This window comes from Muscardinus avellanarius (assembly GCF_963383645.1).
Source record: "Muscardinus avellanarius genome assembly, chromosome: 20".
In the NCBI taxonomy this organism is placed as follows: Eukaryota; Metazoa; Chordata; class Mammalia; order Rodentia; family Gliridae; genus Muscardinus; species Muscardinus avellanarius.
Genome location: NC_137806.1, coordinates 20232715 through 20239564, shown reverse-complemented (window position 1 = coordinate 20239564; position 6850 = coordinate 20232715). Strand labels below are relative to the sequence as shown.

General features: G+C 43.7%; 1 pseudogene across 1 annotated transcript; it reads right to left on the bottom strand.

The window, feature by feature from the left end:
- Positions 1-2316: 2316 nt before the first annotated feature.
- LOC308277778 (small ribosomal subunit protein uS8-like) lies at positions 2317-2623 on the bottom strand (annotated as a pseudogene). Its single transcript has one exon. The product of its transcript is annotated as a small ribosomal subunit protein uS8-like (transcript).
- Positions 2624-6850: the final 4227 nt, after the last annotated feature.

Genomic DNA, 6850 nt, shown 5'->3' with positions numbered 1-6850 from the left:
GACCGCCCCTGCTCATACATGCAGAGGCCCTAGGAAACACTCAGGCAGGACCTTGAAGCCATTCCAATTAGAGCCAGCTCACGTCTGCCACGCTCCCACTGTGCAAGCTAACCAAAGGTTGAAAATCAACCTGTCTGTACCTGCATGAGCTACAATCAGTTAAAGTACATTTTTAGTAGATTTCTATCTTCTAGATACCCATTTCTTTCTATTTATAGAATACACATCAGAGGAAGAAACTTGCTGATGTAAGGAAAGCTTTTAATTCCAACACTTAAAATAACGTCTAGGCCACCAAGCAGCTCCACTGAATGTACAAAAACTGTCTAAAATGGCACAAATTGCCTGGCCTTTCTCCTTCCTTTTTTTTTTTTTTTTAACTTTTTGTGGAGTTGGAGACTGGGCCAGCACCACACAAGCTGGGCAGGTGCTCTACCACTGAGCCACACCCCAGCCTGTACTGGGCAGGTGCTCTGCCACTGCGCCACACCCCAGCCTGTACTGGGCAGGTGCTCTGCCACTGCGCCACACCCCAGCCTGTACCTCTTTTTTTATTTTTCACGGTATTGGGGATGGAACCCAGGGGGCATTCTACCTCCGAGCTACACTCCTGGTCCTATTTTTTAGTCTTTTTATCTTTTGAAACAGGGTCTCACCGAGTTGCGAAGAGCCTCGCTAAGTAGCTCAGGCTGTCTGCGAACCACGATCCTCCTCAAGTCTCAGCCTCTCAAAGGCTGGAATTACAAGCGTGCGCTACCACACCCTGCTCTGTATCTCCTTTGTAAAAGTAAGACTCTAACCCCAAATAAACTGCATGTGCATGCCCAAACTTCTAAACACGAGGGAACGGCAGTCTTCAAAAGCATAAGAACCACCGGAAGATACTTAAGAACCAGATACCTCTGGTTTCTCCTATGAAAAGGGCATTTAACCTGGGTTGCCAGACAAAAAGGGTCACAGCGCCTCACACAAAAGAGGAAAGCCTGGCCCCCACCTACCACCCCACATCGGTCCTTTGAAAGTTGCGTACAACTTCAGGCATTTAAGCTGCTAGCTCCCTTATGTTTTTATCTTTATAGCTTTTGTCCAATTTTTTTTTTTTCTGTGTGTGTGGCGCTGGGGATTGAACTCAGCAGGATTCTATCTCCTAGCTATACCTCTAGCCCTATTTTATTTTTTTATTTTGAAACAAAGTCTTGCTAAGTTGATGCAAGCCTCATTAAGTTGCTGAGGCTGGTTTCAAACCTGTCATCCTCCTGCCTCAGGCTCCCAAGTACTGGGATTACAGGCATGCACCACCACGCCCGGCTTCCCTTCAGTTTTTAAAGGGATAGCTAGTTGCTAAAAAGGTGACGTGCTACTATTCTGAAAGACAGTTCCTCATTTCCTAATCTTCATTTAACCAAGTTAGTCAAACTCAATTAAAAGCAGCCTAATATAGCTGGGTGCAGTAGTAATCCCTATATTTGCAAAGAGGAGGCAGGGGGACTGCAGGTTGGAGGTCAGTCTCAGTAATTTAAAGGGACCTTTAACACCTTTGCAAAATCATGTTCCAAAAATAAAGAAGGGTTGAGTGTGTAGCTCAGGGGTAAAATGTCACTGGGTTCAATCCCCAGTACCAAAAAATAAGTAAATAAATACCCCCCCAAAGAAATAAAATACAGCCTAACAATAAATCCTCAGTCAGCATATTAAGCTATAAAAGTTACTTCAACCTATGGGAAAAAAATAACAGAGTGGCAACAGTCTGGGCCTCTCTCAGGTAATCAATCAGTCCCAAGGAGAAGTATTCTTCAGTATTCTCAAGCAGTCCTTTCAGACTTCACAAGTACAGAGTATTCCTTATCACCACCAAAACACTTCAGAATGATTATAAAAAATATTACTGAAGCAGAAAAGGAGTGTTATTTTTAGCACCATTTAAAAAACCAGAAGCCAGATGGTGCCATCTGGGGTAGTCACCACGCCCAAGATGCTGCAGACAGAAACAGCAACGAGGCTTAAATTCCAAGCCTCACACTTCAACACAGTCTCTTACTGTGATGGCTCTTCCTACATTAACATTTTTTTTTTTTTTTTTTTTACTGGAGTCCATGGAGGCTTTTTATTTTTTGGTGATACTGGGGTTCCTGGAAACACTTCTACCTCTGGGCTACACTCCCAGACCCATTTTTATATTTTTTATTTGGAAACAGGGTCGCTTAAGCCAGCGCGGCTGGCTTCGAACCTGCGCGATCCTCCTGTCTCTGCCTCCCAAGCGCGGGGATTACAAGCGCCCGGCCCCATGGAGACTTTTATTGTACACGTTTCACATCCCTAGAAAAAGAAGCCCAGGATTTTCCCTCCTGTGTGTTTCCATCTTGCTTCCTCGTGGTCCATGATGCCAGCTGAGGTTGTCAGCACAATGAAACTTGTTTAACCTGCCTGTGAGGTTCACAACCATTTCCCCAGCTCTGTGGTCATCGATGACTTCAAATTCGCCAAAGTAACCGTGCTTCATCACCACAGTCAGAAACCGGACGATGACTCTGGAGCACGGCCTAATAGGGACCTGGCGTTCGCCTCTCTTCTCGGCACTGTTGATGCTCTTGAGAGCATCAGCCAGGACGTTCATACGCACCATTGTGGCCGCAAGTAAAGAGATGGCAGAAAGAGGACTGGAGGGGCGAGCTCACGGAGTTATATCCCTACATTAACTTAATGCAGCGAGGTCCTTAGCAATTTAGAAACTGTGTGTGTGCGTGTGTGTGTGTGTGTGTGTGTGTAAGGAGGTTTGAGGCTATGGCTTAGAGGCAGAAGGCCTCTGGGTTCATTTCCCAGTACCACACACACAGAGAAACACACACAAAAAGCCAGGCATCATGGCACACACTTGCAATCCCAGAACTTGGGAAGCTGAGACAGGAGGATCGAAGGTTCAAGGACAGCCTCAGCAAGGGATGAGGCTATCATTAGCCTAGTGAAACCCTGTTTCAAAGTAAAAACAAAATAGGGCTGGGGATGTAGCTCAAAGGTATAATGTACCTTGGTTCAATCCCAGTCACACACACAAACACACACACACACACACATTATAAAAATAAATTTTAATTTTACCCACTTCTCTAGACTTTAAGGCTATCTGCATATTACCAGTATGTGTAAGTTATTAAATACATATATGCATAATGTTGAGTGTTCTGCAGTTTCATTTGGTTGTCCTTAATCCTCAAAGTCACTTTTAATTTACATAATCTATTTTAACATGAACAGTCTACGTGTCAGATGCTTAGTCTGGTAATGATAGAAAGTCATTACAGGTTTTATAGAGTTTTTTTTTTCTCTTTCTTTCTTCTGGCAGATATGGACACTGAGTGGTCAGGGAAGGAGCTAAAATTTATTGAGATTATACAATCGGCGACCTATAATCATTTACCAGATAGTTTATTCTCATCCTACTTAATTCTTTGAGCAAGAGTGAACTGCCTGTAATAGCCCTTGGGAAGGTTAATTAGTTACAGTAATGAGCCAAGTAAAGAACGTCTTGTAATAGATCAGGCAAGAGATTAATATGCGTTTGAAGTAGGCTAGCAGCAGTGACAAAAATACAAAAACAAAAACCATATTTCTTTGCAGATATGAATTTATTATTTACCCAAAATAGCTCGTAGGAAATGGTAAATACAAGCTACTTCCAAGGAGATGGTTTTAAAGGAAACTAGGACTTCAGAAGGAGAAAGAGGTTGTACAGTGTTTATTTTGGACACACTGAGTTTGTGGTGTTACAGATATCTATGAGGAGAAATACAGCCAATAGATGGAAATATTAATCTAGAAGGATTAGTCATGCTATGGAATAAAAGGAGGAAAATGTCCTTTTTCAGGCTTTACTTTAGAATTGCACAACAGCCCCTTCCCCTGCATTCACTTTACTGATTTTGTTTTTGTTTTTTAGTATACATGAGAGAAAGGAACTATCCCCACTGTTGTAAAGGTTTTAGCAAAGAAACTTGGGTATAAATAATTCATAAAGACAAACATGACAGTGAAAGCTAATTTAGCTGTATTCATTTCAAATGAATGAATTAATTTCGAAAATCTCCTGTTTGTAATGTCAATTTATTTTTGTTGATTGGAAGTGGAAAAAGTTACTTAAAACCAACTGCAATACTAAAAAGTTACTGAAAACACTTCTAAGGTATATAGTCTGAATGAAAGACATCCATCTCAAATTCCTTTCCTGAGTATCTATACTGAAGTTTACAAATCTACCAGTCTGTCTACAAGTAATGGCAATGATGTTTTAAAGTTCTACATCAGCCCCAACCTCTCTGCCCAAATGTTTCCTGGGCTATTTAAAAGTGTTACTCCTTCCATACAAAGAGTTACTGTGTTCCTGGATGTTTTCTCTTAATCATTTAGTATTTCCTATCTTGAACAAAAAATACCTTACCCAAATGCATCCCAATCAGTACTAACATTTTCCATATCCTTCAACTACAACTTTATTTCTAGGCAAAAAGATTAAAAACAGAAGAAGTTTGAGTGACCTCTCACTCTTAGCTGTCTTAGTCTGGCACCATTCTCCGGTATTAAGATATGGGCACATGGAATATAGCTTCTTTCCCTCAAAAATAAATAAATAAATAAATAAAAATAAAAGATTTAAGGTGGATTTCAGAAGTACTTACAAAGCCAGGCATGGAGGCACACGCTTGTAACCTCAGCATTTGGGAGGCTAAGACAGGAGGGTCATGGTTTCAGCCAGCCTCAGCTTAGTGAGGCCTTTTGCAACTCAGTGAGACCCTGTTCCAAAATAAAATAAAAAATAAAAAATAGGGCTGAGGGTGTTGCTGGAAGGTAAATGCCCCTGTGTTCCATCCCCAGTATGAGAAAAAACAAAACACTAAAGGCCATACTCTATCAATATACACTGCAACATTATAATCTCTGCTTCAGAAATGTATCGTTTAAAGCAGTGCCCAATTAAGCACTTCAGCAGTAACATTTTTTTCTTTTTTCTTTTTTTTTTTTTTTTTTTTTGCGGGTTTGGGGATGGAACCCAGGGGCATTTGATCTCAGAGCTACACCCTCTGCCCTATTTTTTATTCTTCATTTTGAAACAGGGTCTCACTAAGTTGCAGAGGGCCTCACTAAGTAGTAGCTGAGGCTGTCCCGGAACCACAATCCTCCGGTCTCAGCTTCCCAAATGCTGGGATTATAAGCATGGGCCATCATGCCCAGCTCACCAGTGACATTTTTGAGAAAAACAAATTGTATTCTTGGGGAAGAAGAGTTTTTAACTTCAAATATACAGTGGATCCTATTTATTATTCCTAGTGACTTCTCCCCGAAAGAGAACTGCAGTTGGTTGGGTTACCTTTTTCTTATTTATTTTAGTACTAGGGATTGAACTCAGGGGCATTCTACCTCTGAGTCACCCCCTTCAGCCTTTTTTATTTTATTTTATATTTTTGTTTTGAAACAGGGTCTCACTAGGTTGCTGAGAGTCCTGCTACAGTGCTGAAGCTGTTCTGGAACCTGCGATCCTCCTGTCTCAGCCTCCCAAGTACTGGGTTTATTACGGGTGTGTACTACCACGTCCGGGTTTTCTCATTTCAACCTGTTTGGGCGGGCCAGTAAATGAGTGCGTTTTAAGGTGGTAACGTGTACCTTCACACGGTATTTGGGACAAGCCCAGTGCTTGCAATTAGGGAAAGCACCACTAGGTGTTAAAGACGTTTCTCGGCAGCTAGTGATGTCTCATTCTTTTAAAGAAACACGCAAAACAGAACAGAGTAATAGGTGGAAAAGGCAGTAGGAAGAAAAATACGTTCAACCAGAATTCTTCATGTCTTAGGATTCCATCATTGCAGGGACACTGATAAAAATGTGGCTGTTTTTCCTCCAGGCTGGTAACTTTTGCGGGGCGTTACTACATAAACTTTACGCTAAAAGACGAAAACGTTCCACTTTTTCAAAGTAACTTGCCCTCTTTTACCTCTAAAACCAAACGTCACCCCCCTCTCCGCTCCAGGATCGTCCTTGCGGGACCTTCCTCTCTTCTCCCAAAATCCACACACAAGAGCGAGCAGGGGCCATTCTCCCCTTAGCAGCTGCCTGAATCAATATACTCAAACATTTAACTGTGGCGTCACCTGCTTTCCCCGGTACTGCAGGCTCTTCGACCCCAATCCCAGGTTTTGCTCTCGCGCCCAGACCCTGAACTCAGACTGGGAGGGAGCCACGCGCGCGGCTGCCGCATCTGCACCATCCTCTCCTCCTCCTCCTCCCAAAGGGACCTCGTCCCGTGGTTGAGCCGAGACCACTTACCTACTCCAAGGTGTGGGGCGATGAAGAGAAGGGGAACGGAAGACAAAACTAAACCAAACCAACAAGAACCTGCAGCAGCAGCTTCGGGAGATGCCGGAGCCAGGGCTGCAGGTACCGGCGCCTCCCGCGGAGCTGAGCGGCTGCGCGTCTCCTCCCGGCACCCGTACAGACCCCGGCGCTCACCTAGGGTTAGATCATTACCTTCCGGGTCGAGGGTGTCTAGGGTGACGGCGGAGTCGTCAACTTCCTAAATTTCCTTTTTTTTTCTTTTTCTTTTTTTCCCCTACACTTTTGCAGTTCTTTCGGGACCCAGAGTCTCTTTCTTTGCGCGTGCGTGCGTATGTGTGTGTGTATATGTATGTGCGCGCGCCAAAAGTGCCCCCACGATTCACGTCCGCTTTCTTTTCTCTACTGCGAGCTTTCTGGACCGGAAGAGTCCTTGAACCAAAATAGCCCGGCCGGCACTTCCGGGTGTGTGGCGCGGGGTTCCGGGCGCGTGCTGGCGGTGGAGGCAAAGCAGGGACGCGGCTGCAGGAGG